The sequence below is a fragment of the Leptinotarsa decemlineata genome, unplaced genomic scaffold, assembly GCF_025532065.1.
Source record: "Leptinotarsa decemlineata unplaced genomic scaffold, Ldec_3_MD MMD2_tig00026328_RagTag_RagTag, whole genome shotgun sequence".
In the NCBI taxonomy this organism is placed as follows: Eukaryota; Metazoa; Arthropoda; class Insecta; order Coleoptera; family Chrysomelidae; genus Leptinotarsa; species Leptinotarsa decemlineata.
This window is the reverse complement of record NW_027412688.1, coordinates 12,072,336-12,088,200: the sequence shown is the minus strand read 5'-3', so window position 1 is coordinate 12,088,200 and position 15,865 is coordinate 12,072,336. Positions and strand designations below refer to the sequence as shown.

Here is a 15,865-nt window from a genome sequence, read left to right as displayed (position 1 = left end):
ACATGTTGGTTAATATATTTTTCTCTCGAATATTTCAAAACTAATCTGTTAATTTTTGTATGAGGCTGTCGTAGTGCCCTTCACTTGCGGTATATCTTAGTATAATCAGAATTCGAAACAACCCAGCAAACACATTTGTTACATTTACGTAATTATGACATACAATTAACGGAACATGTTTATGTAATACATTTACGTAAATACTCAATTACATTTCTAAGATAAGATAGTTTATGTAAATATGTCGTAGCCAACGCGTAAAAACTTACGTCAATATGATATAATATGTTTCACTCAACTCCTACGTAAAGTTGTTACTTCAATATTACATTCGCTGTTTTCAGGTTGGTAACATCCACAATCACTCTGAGTAGTCTGAGTTTTCGAGTTATGTTTATGTTGGTCGACAAAGACCTGCTATCTTTGGTTTTTAAAGATACAGATTGTTCATTTGGTGTGTGATATTTGGGAAAGTGTATGAATACCATCACTGTGAAATTACGTAAGTAAATTATTCGATTACAATAAAATCTTAGGAGATTTCCCAAACCTTTCTAAGAGACAGCAGACACGAATTTTATCAAGTAATGAAAGTTCCACAGGACCTAGTAGCACTAAAATACTCAAAAAAAAATTAGTGAACTTCCTTCTGGAAATATATCAATAGGATATGAGTTCGAGCCCAGTGAGTTACCGAAAGACAATACACCTCAATTTCAGTGATAAATTGAAGGTAACGAACTATCTAGAAAAATATCCTCGAATTGCTGGTTTTTAAAAAACATGTTTGGTTCCAATGAAATTTGTTAATCAGTTTGTATTTCATGTTTCATCAGGTCATTTCATGAAAGCCATAATTTATTATGTGACTGGTAAAATAATTCATTTGTTCTCTTCAAACTTCTGATCTCAGTCTAAGGTGTTGGTTGGATGGCCTTTTCACACTTGTGATTTGAAAGGCCACCTCTCAGACTAGTGTCATGTAATCATTATTTGTTTATTTCTTACACATTGTTTATTTTTCAACGGATTTATGTGGTGCTCGAAAAAATAACTGTATATGGCAGTATTGTACAACCACAAACTGAGAGTCATAAAATGAAAATGGATAGGAATAAGACACCAACACCCCAATCACGAAATCAAAATAGTCAACCAGAGGGACAAATAAATAATTCTGATGATGTTGCAGGTGAAAGTCAAATTGAAACATTTAAGGTTTCAAAAAAATTCTTCTATTTATTTTGGACAATTTATCAAAAATAAGTATTGTTACAGTTCTCTTTATTGTGTATGTCCTTAAATGTTAAAACCTTGATAATATTATGGTCGAAGCAAATTTCTTTTGTATTTTTTTTTTTTTCAATTGTTCTTGTATTCAAATATTTCGCGCTGATGAAACGACTTCCACGATTCTACACATGCGCGAGATGGAGCAGAGAAGTTAGTCTTGAATTGACCACCGCAAGGGACGAAGTTGTTTTTTCGTTCGTGAATACCCGCTTATTATTATTACCCGCTTATTATTTACGTTTTGCAAGTTTGAAAGCCTTCCAGAAGCTGACGAAGACGCTCCGAACGGTTTCATCAGGTAGGTGGAAGTCTTTCCCGATTTTTAACTTAATTTATTTTTTTGAGTTTAAAAATAAAGTCAAGTTTACTATTTTCTGAACCAGCACTTTGCTGTCCATTACCGCAACAAGTATCAATAGTATCTTATCTGTCATGTTTTTGGAAACCTCAAGGACCAACATTTTTCAGTGAATGATACTATTCAAAACCAACAAGCCGGTTTGAGACTTAATTAGTTTTCTTCCAACATATAACTTGTTAATTATTAATTCATTCATTGTAGGTACAACCACAACTTTGGAAACGTTATATCAGGATATTGGTAATATTTTTTTATTAAATAAACGAACTGATATTGTGTGTTTCAGTTGAACTGCGAATAATTTGTTCATCTAACAAAATTTCTTGAATATTATATATACCAAGGTTAATGAATTTGGACATCAGCCAAATAATAATAATTCCCAGAAATTGAAAAAGCTTACAATGAAAACCCTTGATGAATTCCAGGAGTTTGAACTTTAGATAGAGCATGATGACAATGTTAAAACTTCTTTGGTAATTTTTGTTATTATTATATGATGCCCTATAATTCCTTTTACATCTCTTTCCTTTCAGTCAAGTACTCAGATAGCACACATCCTAGTATGATTAAATCTTTCTACTTGTGTTTCAATTCAGAACCTGTGAACAGATATTTTATTACTCTAGGAGGGGAAGTTTAAGATATTGAAAAATATCATTAGGAAAATTGACATTTTTTTACCATTTTCTGAAATTCTGTTTACTTTCTATGAAAGTAACCCATATAATCGGCTTTGATATCATTTAACTGAATATACTTACATTTTAGGCTCACCTCTTCAAATCTATATAGATGCCTCGCCCAATTATTTACAAATAATAAATTGATGGATGTAGCTGTTTCTACGTGGTAGGAAATCATAATGAAGAAAAGAGAAATGAAAGTTTCTCTTTTCTACCACTTTACCATAAAAGTGGTAAAAAACATAGAAATTTTCATTTCTGTTTTCTTCATTTACAAATAAGTTATCTACAGAGTGTTCATGGTTTGGACAACGAGGAAACTACAAGATCAAAGATTTGAATGCAATAAATATATAAACAGGTAATATATTTTCAACTTTCATTGCCAACCAATCATTATTATCGATATTTTTAGAGAGTATCATTAGCAGTCATTTCTCAATATCATGCGCTGACATTGAAAAACATACAGGAGAGTGGTTCCGATTGAGCCACCAAAGGCTCAATAAGAAGATGAATAAGAAAAAAAGATGCTGAAAGAGTAGCAGGTGTTTTTCATTTGATATTTAATGTGATATATTATCTATTTTGTTTAAGACATTTTAGTTTTTTGGGACTACATATTTGAATATTCAACCTAAAATTTTTCAAAAATTTTTTAGTTTCTTTTCAGTGTGCAGAAACTGATAAAGAATACTTAATCGAATAATGTTTGGAACAGAACATCTTCAAAAATTTTGATTTTGTTCTTCTGTACAACAGTGTGGAGAAAAAAAAATGTCGAAGGAAAAGAGACAATAATGAAACCATCAAGAATTTTATTGTCTGTCTATTGTCTTTCCCACACTAATAAACCCACTTCCAACTACATATTTCAATAAATATCATCATCATCATCATTATAGGTATAACCTAATAATACAAAGTGTGTAGATCACCTACTGATGATGATATAACTCAGTTATCGAAATGTGCATATATACGTGTAAAGTGAGTTGGTGTGGTAAAGAAGTTATTTGTGAATATCTGATGGTATTTTCGAATATATTTAAAGCAGTATAGGATAGGAAGATGATCACTTGGTGTTCGAAACACGTGTTCGAGGTGTCAAAAATAACGGTTTGGTTACGGGAAAAAACCCCAGTAATATTCATTACTACACCAAAGGTTCCAAACAGTGCATCATGAATTTTATGTAATATTTATGTCACTTTCTTATATTTGTTTACATTTACTGTAATTATATCAATTATATGTAAAATAATGTTACGTAAAAATCAGGTTGTATTTGTGGCGGACATTTCGCGATAACAGAGATGTAAGTTTTACATAACATAGTTACGTAACATATAAACAATTATGTAACATTTATGTGAATTTTATATAATTGTGTTTGGGAATTAACGTTCTTCCGCAATAGGATTTCGTATTAGGTATTTCAACAATCAATATCCAGTATATTCAATGCCATCAATACTTACATGTTATGGAGTTAGAAGCTCTTGGCTCCTACCGAGCAACGTCTAAATTGATAGCAAATTGCCAAAAACGACCCTCCTCGATAGGAAGATATAACAGATTTTCTCTGGTCTGGTTTCCTGGCCATACTGGCCTGGAAGGCAATGAGGCTGCTGACTCCCTAGCGAAGAAGGGTGCTGCAAGCAGCTTCATTGGACCAGGATCTGTCATTGGCATCGCTTTAGGCTTTGTCAAACAAACATTGAACACCTGGATGGCAAGAAGGTTCATGGACTTTTGGCAAAATCTTCCAGGATTGGCTCACTCCAAGGCGTTTATTCATCCTTCGAAGCTTGATACCAAACAGTTGGACTACAGTAGGGATGAACTACGATGTCTAACAGGCCTTATGCAGGCTCATATGCAGAGACTCGGATTGTCGGAAGACAGTGTGTGTCGCCTCTGTATGGAAAATGATGAAACAGCAGAGCACATACTTCGTGCCTGCCCCACTGAGAACCAAATAAGATTTTCAGAGTTTGGCAGAGCCGTACTCTTACCATCTGACCTGAAAGACCACTCACCATACAAACTAATCCTCTTCGTTAAGAAGGTGGGTTTATTTGGTGGAGCCACAACAAACCGTTGCAGGTTGCAGTGGAGGGTCGAATAGACTCACTCATTTTGGATCTAGCCTAACCTATATGTTATGATTATTCACGGAGACAAGCATCGCTGATACACAAAATTAGGACAACCTACAGATAAAAAATATGGAAATCAGTACTAATCTTACAAATTTGAATGAATTCATTGATATCTTCCATCGATAAAACTTTGGAGTTCTTTCCTCGGTATCCGACGCACATTTTCTGAAACCTATTTTACATCTTTCTTGTCGCACATTCACGAAATATATCACATATTGTTTCATATACTAACTTGTCTTTGGCCGGTAACATATTATATACTATTGCATTTGCTTTCTGAGATATATTTAATGGGGTATCACTGAATATATCTGGGAAAGCAATTGCAATAGCTTTCCCAGATATATTTAGTGTTATCCCAGTCCCCTGGCCACTGCCAGGGGGCTGGAGGCCCTGTCCGGGAAGCCAATGTCGCCTTACGGTCGGGTACGCCGAACTCCTGATTAGTGGCGGAAATGAGTAGGGTGAGGAGAAGTGAAACCTCCCAAAAGCCTTTACAAAACATGCCACCGTAGACCAGCCTACCCAAGCTAAGGTGTAAGAGATCATGCCGATAGCTGAATGGCTGCAGGGTGATATGCGGTCACGAACGATCCCCTTGGGGAACTAGGCGAAACCTCATTGTAATCAGTCTACCTCTGGTAATGCGGGGCCCTGCCTGAGGTGACCGACTCTTCCCTTGTTACTCGTTTAAAAAAAATCTTTTTAAAATCTGTTTTCCCATTAATCAGCTGTCGTGTGATTTTTAACACGGTTGCAGAATAATCCCAGCTTCAACCAGATGAATTCTCTCGAGGAAAATATGTGGTCAAGGCAGGAATCGAACCCACGGCTTCCGATCGTGAGTCGGGCGCACTACCACCGCGGTCAATTCGACGTGGGAATACATATGGATGAAACATCACAAAAATATAAACAACAAAAACCAACCCCGAGGCTGGACAGAAGTACTCTCCTCAATCTAAGGCGGTGGCTGGGGATGAACAGAAATGTCCACCCCAATCTACCGCTTGGAATGAGGCTGGACGTAGCAGATCACCTCGAATAGCAAGGGCACTTCGCTGCACCTTCTAAAACCTTCGCGGAGGCCACCGTGGGAAACCTCTAGGTTGCCAAAGAGAGTGTGTGTTAGGCTAGTCTTGGCCTACACTTGCAAATATAAAGGAGATATCTCCTAGTGACTTGTTCACCTTCTTGTAAAGGGTAGGATGGAAGATAGGAGTGCTATGAGTCTACACTCACCATTCCTACTCTACAAATATCAGAGAGATGGGGTATCACTATCATTACCATAATTATGATCAATATCCATCTTCATGAAAATAACTTGAAATTGAAGCAATTACGAGCAAACACAGTCAAAACAGTCAACAGCCAAGAAACTGTCTATAGTAACGACACAGAAAGACCACTAGATATTGTGAAATTGTACTATGGAAGTATTAATAACATTAAGGATAAAATGTGAGGAAAAAAGGAGTATCATTTAGTTATTTTGGAATAATTTTTTTCAATCAAGAGAAATTATTGGCTACGATTTCTTTGAAAAATATTTTCAAAACAGTTGTTTAAACTCGACAACTCATCGGGACAAAAAACCACATCAAGATGTATTGGAAGTATATATTTTTAATATATTTCAGACGATGTTAATTCACATTCACAGTTGTACAAGAAATGTTGTTTGTATTTTGTTTGTGAAAATTCGTGTTTACATTCGAGAGAATTTTACCACTCGCATGTGCCATTGAAGAAACACTCATTAGTACAAAAATAACTTTTTCAGAATACCTTGTTGTTCAGGTAACGAACTACTGAAACGATATCAAATGATATTTGGGGATCCCATTAGGTGGATGACTCTTTTCCGGATGAAATTCTTATGAACGAGGCACTATTTCACATGTGTTTCAAGTTCTGAAAATTTTGGTATTTCAGAAAAAATCACAGTGACGACGCATCTGCGGAATTGTGAGTCTTGTGAATATTTCAGAGAATTCTGCATTTCGATATGACCGGGTTATAATAGAGAGTTTTGTGGTAAATGCGCTTGAAAAAGTTTTTCTATAGTGAAACACGTGTTGCTGGTATGTAAACTGTTTGATGAAAATCTCTAAATCAACTGTTTCAGTTTGACAGTTGAATACTGACTGCGAAGTGAGAAGAATTTCTTCCAAACAGTAATAAAAGTTGAGAACATTTCATTCATTCATCAGTTAAAACGAGTCACTTTCAAGAGGACACATCTCTACGAACTATAGCGAATCACATGTCAAATATTTCAAATTGGAATAATAATCGAGTGACACCTTATATGAAAGATATCTCAATTCTGTATATAACCCTCTAATTTGTTCGACATGCAAACACGGAATGACTTGAAATATTTTTTTGTATTTCTGTTCAATCCCATTTCAGTTGAAATGTTTCACTTTCGTAGTATAACCTCTCTCCATTTGCCCTCATTTTGATAATATCAACTGGTTACCATGAATATGAATGTATATTTCTGAAAGAGTAAATTTTTTCGTACGTTTTTAACAAAATTAGCAATCGATTACCATATTAACTACACAGGAGCATAAGAAATGAAAATCAGAAAAGTAAGTTTCAAATTCAAAACCTACTAATTGTTGCCCGTAGCTTCATTTGCCTAGAATTTGATTTGTCACATTAGATTTCATGACAGACCATTTTAAACAAATAGTTATAATATTTTTTCATCAACCTAAAACTTCAACCACTATTCTTCACTATTGGGGTGGAAATCCCCGATTCCCTTTCTTGATGCTTATTTACGCTATACATAGAACCTACCTGCATGTTTCACGAATCTAGGTTCAGTAGCTTCGGCTATACGTTAATTTAAGAGTGTCAGTCAATCAATACGTACCTAGTTATACAATATTGCATCAGCAAAAAAACGGAAAGGATTAGAATGAGATACATTGATAATCCTACTAATCCGACTCCTACTAATATTATAAATGCGTAAAGTTTGTGAGAATGGATGAATGTAATGTATGTATTTACGTATTTCACTTTTTTACGCCTGAACATCTCAACGGATTCAAATGTAAGACAGATAGAGAGATCATGACTTGGAATAAAACATGGAGTAGGTTCCCACGGTGACGTGGGTAAAATAGCAGGAAACAGCTAGTATTGTAAAATGGGTTCCTATTGATTGACTGACACTATTACATTAACGTACACCAGAAGCTACTCAACCTAGAATCTTGAAATCTGCAGGTGGTTTCTTTGTATAGCCTTAATGAAAATCAAGAAAGGGAATTAGAAATTTCCACCCCAATGGGAAAAATAGGAGTTCAAAGATTCTATTGGATTTCGTCAGTTCTGAAGTTGGAAATCTGAAGTTTTGGGTCGATAAAGGATATTGAAACTTTTTGTTCAAAATGGTCTGTCACGGAACTTAATGTGACGAACCAAATTCTACGCGAGCGAAGCTGCGGGCAACAGCTAGTAATGTATATTTTTACTTTTAAAATACAGTAACTGAAAAAATATGCCAACTACACTGAGTAATGATAAGCTTCGAGAATCGAATTATGTACCTATAAAGAAATTTCGCAAAACTAACACAACCGTCAACGATGTCTTTTTAATAGCTTACTGTGTTAATATTACCGTGACAACTTTCAAAAGATTAGTCCCAATTACTCAGTGTAAATGACAAAGTTCCTCTATATTGATACTCAAAACGACAATTGTATCAATTTTCATAAAAATTTGAGAGATATTCTGAAATGTGCTTTGTAAAAAAGTATCCAACTTATTTATATTCGTAGCTCAGTATTTTGCATAAAGTGGCTACCACATGAAAGATAGATATATGATGCTATCGCGGACATTTATTCAGAACTATTTGAGATAAACATTCTTACGGTACATTATCTTCATGTAACTCCAACAGTATAGGCAGCGCACGCAAAGATAGCTCTCAGGGAGCATGAATTTTTCCGACTTACTCAATACTTATCGTTATATTATGACCAAAATTATTGAATATATGTTAGGAATCACACGTTGAAAGATAAGACCTCCTTAATCCTCAGCTCACATAAGTTTCGACTTCTGAGGGTTGTCGTTCGTAGAGGTGCGATAGCTGGTTAACGGAAAAACAGATTTTAAACAGATTTTTATATGAACAGTCGTTTAGGCGTGAAAGAGCCACAAACATACATAAATGTTTCTATCCTCACCAAGTTTCATATTAGTAATATTAGTATGAAAGTATAGATTTCAATTTGGGCTCTGTTGTTCTCTATCAATGAGTTGATGAATTATATACAAAAATATTTCTCTGATATTACTTCATTATGAAGATCCTTTTGATACTTCTTGAGTTTATCACGTCCAGAAAAAACAAACACGGCCATGACCCTTTGTTTCATCAAATCTCGTGATAGAAATGATATTTTCACGATGACTGAAGATAATGTGATTGAAATATCAACAATTAAATCTACCAAGGATAGACATTTTCACCCCAAACCGATACTTCAAGATCTTCCTCAACCTCTTATCGTCTGCGAGATTTTACTAGACAACTGACACTCTTTCACACAAATAGAAGAAAAAGGACAATTGTGCTGTCGTATTGCCATAGTAATGTTCTGTATATCAGTCATATTTCAATAGATCGTTGATCAATAATATGAAGACAATATATTGGTGGTAGAAGTTTTCAAAGAAGGATCTTCGAGAAAGCTGAAATGAAATTGATAAAAACAATTCGACAGTAACATCATCGATTACTCAATGAATTGTCATGCGAGACACTGTCATGTGGCTTGAAAATATCAAACTCAATAGCCCGTTGTTCTACAATTTTCTGAATGGTATTGTTCCAAATATTAATGGCATATGGAGGTCACTTGTGAAGCATTCGAAATATTGAAGGATATTTTGAGCCTCAGTTTTCATTTACATCATATCTCATATCTCCCGTAGTTAGGCAACTGATGGTCCATAATACAATATCAACATCGACGTTGATAAATCTCAATGTAACACGACCATTCAGTGATGATAATCATTATGAAACAGTAAAAATTAACCTTTCTCCACTACTTGAGTTATTTCATATCAATAAACTAGAAAATCATTTTTCGTAGTTCACGTTGTTGAAAACAAAAAATCCATATACTGTGAATGGTCTCAGTTTTCGATAAGTGAAACAGTACCTATAAATCAATCAACCGTATTTAGTAATTGAATAAATTCAGTTGAGTTTGGTTTCACTTGATTTATTTCATTGACATAATTGCTCCACGTTTCTAAAATTCCATATGTTACCACCAAATATCTACAACTTCCCGGAAAATGTCCCGACTAATTGATACGTATCATATTATGATTATTGCGGGGATTCAATACAGGAAACGACATTTGTGGGTATCACCAGATGAACTCCATACTGCACCACACTTCCACCGCGGAGTAAAAGTAACACACACCTGCAATTCAATATTTGGTTACCGCCAGATGCATTAGTCCATGAGCCACCACGAAACAACATAGGATGTTGGGAAATGTTTGTCAATTAATTCTGATCATTTGATGATCACTCATTTTTTACGTCTCATTTTTTAACGTGCGAATCCTAGCACATCAGAAGTTAGCTTGTTGGTTTATGGTGGGGTACATATATTACGACAGAGACAAACATTGATATTAGGAACCGAAAAAAACTATCGTTGTAAATTATTGGAGAAATTCATCACGACTCAGCAATCATAACGTACGTTCCATTCAAGAGAAAATAAATGATGGCTAGGATGATAAAACTGGGAAAATATACATATTTTCTGAAGATCCATTTCATTCAATTCTGTTTCATTGTTCATCTGTTTCATCACCAAGGAATTGGGAATAGTAGCAGAAAAAACATCTTACATTTCATTAGTCTAGTCTCATCTGAGGTTTGGTATCGCTTTCTGGGGTTTATGTAGCAAGCAATTGATGCAATCAGGGTTTGTTATACAAAAAAGGGCGATAAGATATATATGTAGAGCCAAGCGTTTGGACCACTGCAGACCACTCTTCATAAAGAGTAGAATACTAACAATTTACTACATCTTCATTCTAGAAACAGTATGTCTAATTCAAACGAAAAAAAATACGTTTTCTTCCGAAAGAATATATAACACCTGGCAAAATGTCAATATACGTCTGCCAAAGGCAACTTCAACATTAACAAAAAAATCCATAATATTTGAGAGTCGGAAGATATTCAATCATCTGCCACTTGAAATGGAAAGTATAATAGAGTCAAAAAAAATCCGAAAACGTGTGAAAGAACTTTAACTCATATTATAGGTTGAAAGAATATCTTGAAGACAGAGTTTGAGTACCTGAACCTTTGAGGTCAAACCGACTGATTTATTTATTTCATCTATACATGTCTGTACATATCAATTCTCAACTGCTTTGTTCCCATTGTTATTGGGAATCGACTGTTTTTTATTTATTATATTAATAAATTCAACAATCAATATTTTGATATTCCACCTGTAGTATGTTCCGTTCTGTTCCATTCAGTGAAAAAATTATATGTGTTCTTTGAAGATGTTGGTAGTACAACATTTCAATTTCTACAGATAGATACAATAATGAATTTTTTTAAATATATTCTCTTTCGATTCGTACTCATCATACAGTGTGGCCCATCCAAAAAACAAACTGTTGGAAAACAAACTGGAAAATAATATGTATACTCTGAAGTTCTTCGTAGAACATTTTATTGTCTATTGACAAATACATAATTCACTTTTTTCGAAATTTTAACTGTAGGCTATTTCATTCCATTACGTTTGGTTCCGATCTGTTCTTTTCCTTTTCGTTTTATTTCGTCCCGTTGCATTTCATTCCATTTTATTTTTTCTTCTGTGCTAGTACAGATTATATTGTATGTCCATAAAATGGAACATACATTGATTACAAGCTGAATGAACTATTACAAATTTTTGAAACACATCGATCTGATTGTCATCCAGGAGACCCTTATCGATATTGCAAAATTTGAAAAATTAATACAGTATTATTATATTCGCATTGTTTGTTAGCAAGGTTGACCTACCTTCATCGGTTTTCAAATGGAACATCCATCCATTTTTCATTTACCAAAAGTGTATTAGAAGTTGTTTTCAATTGGTAGAGAATAGGCAATTATACAAGAAATAAATGATGAATGAAGGTAATATAAAAGTGAAATGAAAAGGCTCATTGTTATTACAGTACCGTGAATAAAATAAAAATAACACACTTCAAATTTTCCACATTGTATCCATTTTCTGTCCCTCAACAATACAGTTCACTGTTATTTCCTCTCATTAGTTTTTTATTCCACGTTAAAAACTGTGAGCAACCTCAAAATTTCATTTTGTATTATTATATAACCCTTCAACGCAGGTACGTTGTGCCTAATCGAAAGTTATCATAATTATTATTTATTGCTTCTGCATCATCTTTTTTGAGCGAAGGTATGTTTGTCTATTTCACCATTTTGCCATGAGATGAGCAGGCCTCTGTATCAATCAGAATGTCTTTCGAAACATTTTGTACCACATCCATTTTTTGATATTCAAAGAAATTTGGCGGGTTCCACCCGTACTCAAATTCTCATCTTGTAGATACCCGGAATATGGTACATTGCTATTGGACAATATGCATTGCTAATTTCGGCTCATTGACTAAGTATTCGTATTGAGGTATATAACTATTTGAGTTAAAAACCGCTCTTTGTGGGGAAATGGCAAATGTTTTCAGCCTGAAGCCTGCTTTCAGTTGCATGTACAAATTTTCAATTTTTCTTTTGTCGTTTCGCCGACGACTTATAGAGTTTCGAGTTCTGTTTGACACAGACAAGGTGGCTGAATTCTGAATCAAATAAGCAACGGTTATGAATTCATTACTCGATTTTGCTGAAACGATTAGATTAGCGGAGAATTATTACACATATCATGAGTGAAATTTGAAATGTTTATGGAAGTTAGAAAATCCACATTTCAGAATAATGAAGAAAAGCTGAAAAAGGACGCGTCAGAGGCTCATTTACGAAACATCTGATCTGATTTCAAACACAATGACATGGTGTCCCTCAAGTGTCAATATAAGGAGCGTTGTTGTTCACTAATGACTTAAGTAAATATTGCATTTGCAGATGATATGACTTTCATTTGTTTTAGTGAGTTGAGGACAGATTTGCAGACAATTCACGAAACTTCAGGTAATTTTTTCACATATAGTCAGTGGGCATACTTGAAGACTGGCTACAAGTCAAATTATCTGAGAACAATTCGTTCAGTCCAGTCTCATCTCCCTACACAGTAGGTTAATGGGCTGACACCTATCAGAAAACAACTACTCCTCTGGCTAATACCACGAAGGGCGTTGGATTATATCCGACAGGTTTCAGTACAGGATTCTTCACAGAAGTTATTCCTGCATATGCTGTTAGCGATACAACTGCCGCAATATATTTTCTATTATTGGAACACACTTGCAGACCGGTTTCGGGCTGTTTGGCCACTCGTTAGTGCAAGGTAGTGTATATCATCATCTTTATGTTGATATACACTACATGACGAGTTGTTCTTAGATAATTTGATTCAGGTAATAATTACAAAAACTGGTTTGTCGACAATAAACTTGAACTCAACACCGATAAATCTCAGTATTTTCATCTTCCGTCTACGAATGACATAGAAAATCATTCTGCAAATTCATTAGGAGTAATTCTGGATATTATTCTATTTCGAAAACCTCATAGTACCGAATTGTATAGTGAACTCTGCAGAGCTCTGTTCGTCCTACGACAATTCAAATTCACTCAGGAAAATATATTTTTCGTTATTCAATTCGCACATAAGGTACGCTACTATTATTTGGGGTCGTTCAATAGATTCTTTCTCAACTTGTCGTTTACAGAAAACAATTGGAATCAATTACTGGTCTGACCCCTCTGGACCTGTACGTCAAGGAGGTTGTATTAATGACCATGTTACGATTGAACACGGCTGGTGTAGACCTCTAAGCAGGAATGGGTCAATTGAGGCTGACCCTATGGCGAGAAGCGCTCACTGCGTAACCTCTGCTGGAGGCAACCAGTGATGCAATTGAATCCAGGTTTGTGTTTGATAAACCGTACAAAATATAAATGAAACAGAACACAGAGTCAGATGCTATAAATGCAATACGCATATAAACAGACGGCTTAAAAACCAAAGAAGGCTAAGGATGTGGAGTTTACTTCAGATTACCAGGCCTAAGGATTGAGTGGGGAATGGGAAAAAATACCAGTGTGGTTCAAATAGAATTGGCTGGTATCTCAATCGCCATAAAAGAAATAACCAGGAAAGGAATTTCTGACAAAAACATAGAGAATCCTCGTGAAAATTTGGATGTTAGGCAATTTCGAAAAGGCTGTAGGGTTCGTGCCGATCGCACGAAGGCCGGTCTTTTTGAAATCTGATAATTTGGTATACCTTACCTTACATTTTCTCCCATTATGTGGTTCCAGAAATGAATTTTAATCTTAGTCAAAATGCTTTTCACTTACTATTCTCTTCTCGGTAGATTGACAAAGAGTGTCTAATTTGTTTTTGTTGTCTTAACTTCATCTTACTCTACGTGGATGTTATTTTTCTCAGTCCAAGAGAAAATGAAAGTCCAAGGTTTCGAATATTAAGTATATTAAAAAGAAAAACGACTCCATGGACAGAATAAAAAACAACGTGTAGAATCTTATATCAAAAAATTTTATATTCTATAAAATAAAAGAAAATATAACAAATAATGCGCCGCCAATTTGACTGTGCTATTTACTATCAATTCAACCTATTGAACAACCACAAATGCACCAAGTTAGTACAAAATACTTCATGTTCTACTTTCACTTTAGGGAGAGTGATGTATAACTTTAAATCTACGCCCTTTTTTGTTATTGTATTATGAACTCTAGCTGAACAATCAGCACTAGGAACCCAACAATATATAACCTCTTTGCAAATAGATAGTGAACTCAGATAGAATAATATGTGAACTTCCACTCAATATCAACTGGTTAGTGAAAAAACCAAACTCTCACATAACGCATCTTTGGGTGGTTCATGGTCAACTATAGGTTCCGTTTCACTACCGATTTTCCTTAAATTTCGCATCACGCGCTTACAAACAAAATAACTTCCCTATTCAGGCCACCTTCCTCAGCCTCGAATGCTGAGGGATGAGACCCCAGATTTCGTCTCGACGGGCTCCGAAGACCGACTTATTGTCTCTCCCAAAAAATCCCGAACCCTCGCGTCAGCAATGCTAGCCACAAAAACCTCATATCAGCGTTTTTTAAACTTCCCAAGCGTATGATCATCGGCATGATGCAATATATTCATTTGTTTAGTGTAGCTCGACTTGAACATGACCACAACGACGCTCGAAGGTCCGACAGTCATAAACTAGTTCAGCGCTGTTTCAACTACAAAATATCGATACCGAAAAACCGGGTGATCGACCTCGATCGTTATGAATAAAATAATATTTTACGTTTACTATAGCAATGGCTCAAAAGCCTTGGTAGATATCATTATCCTGAGGCGGGTTAAAGGGCACGACAGGAGTAAAGGTGATCGCATTGACGACCCTTTAGCCAAGGAAGCAGCTGGTCTAAGAATTTTAGGACCCAGTGACACCTACGGCCTGATGACTCCACCAATAAGAGAGTGTCTTCGGTGTGTTTTGGCATATACCTGCCGATATAAAGAAGATGTCTCCTAGTGACCTGTCAACCTTCCTGGAAAGGACAGGATGGACGATGACCTAAGAGGACAATTTCTCGGGAGGATGTACAATGGGTCACATGTGGCCTAAGTGCTGTGGGACTACACTCACTCTCCTTACTCTTCAGATACAGAGAATGTTGGCAAAGGAAAAAGTTGAATTGAATGTCACTCCCAAATTTTCAACTTCCTCGACACGCTTTAATACTTCAATATCCAGTTTATGCATATGCAATTGGAAATAAAACTGAAAGAGTCGACCTTCAATTTTGGAATGGGCACACTTGCAGACCGGTTTCAGCCACGGTTTTAGCCAGTCTTATAACTGTATGTAAGATGTAGTCCATGTTGAATTCGTACTTACACTGCACACCATGAAGTGTCAAAAAACACCACTTTGGGATAATTCTTCTTTTGTGAACTCAATTTGTGTTACTTTACTCCAGTATTCCAATATAAGTATTTTTCAATAACTTTTGAAGTGGAAACTATCTATTTATGGAAGTAGAGAAACAATAAATACCAGTATATACAATACATTATCATGCAACTATGATAAGG

General features: G+C 35.3%; 1 long non-coding RNA gene across 1 annotated transcript; it reads left to right on the top strand.

Annotated features, from left to right (window-relative positions):
- Positions 1–315: 315 nt before the first annotated feature.
- Positions 316–3,120, top strand: LOC141485592 (uncharacterized). Its single transcript, XR_012467301.1, has 3 exons — positions 316–2,130; positions 2,426–2,701; positions 2,756–3,120. It is a non-coding gene; the product is annotated as an uncharacterized lncRNA (long non-coding RNA).
- Positions 3,121–15,865: the final 12,745 nt, after the last annotated feature.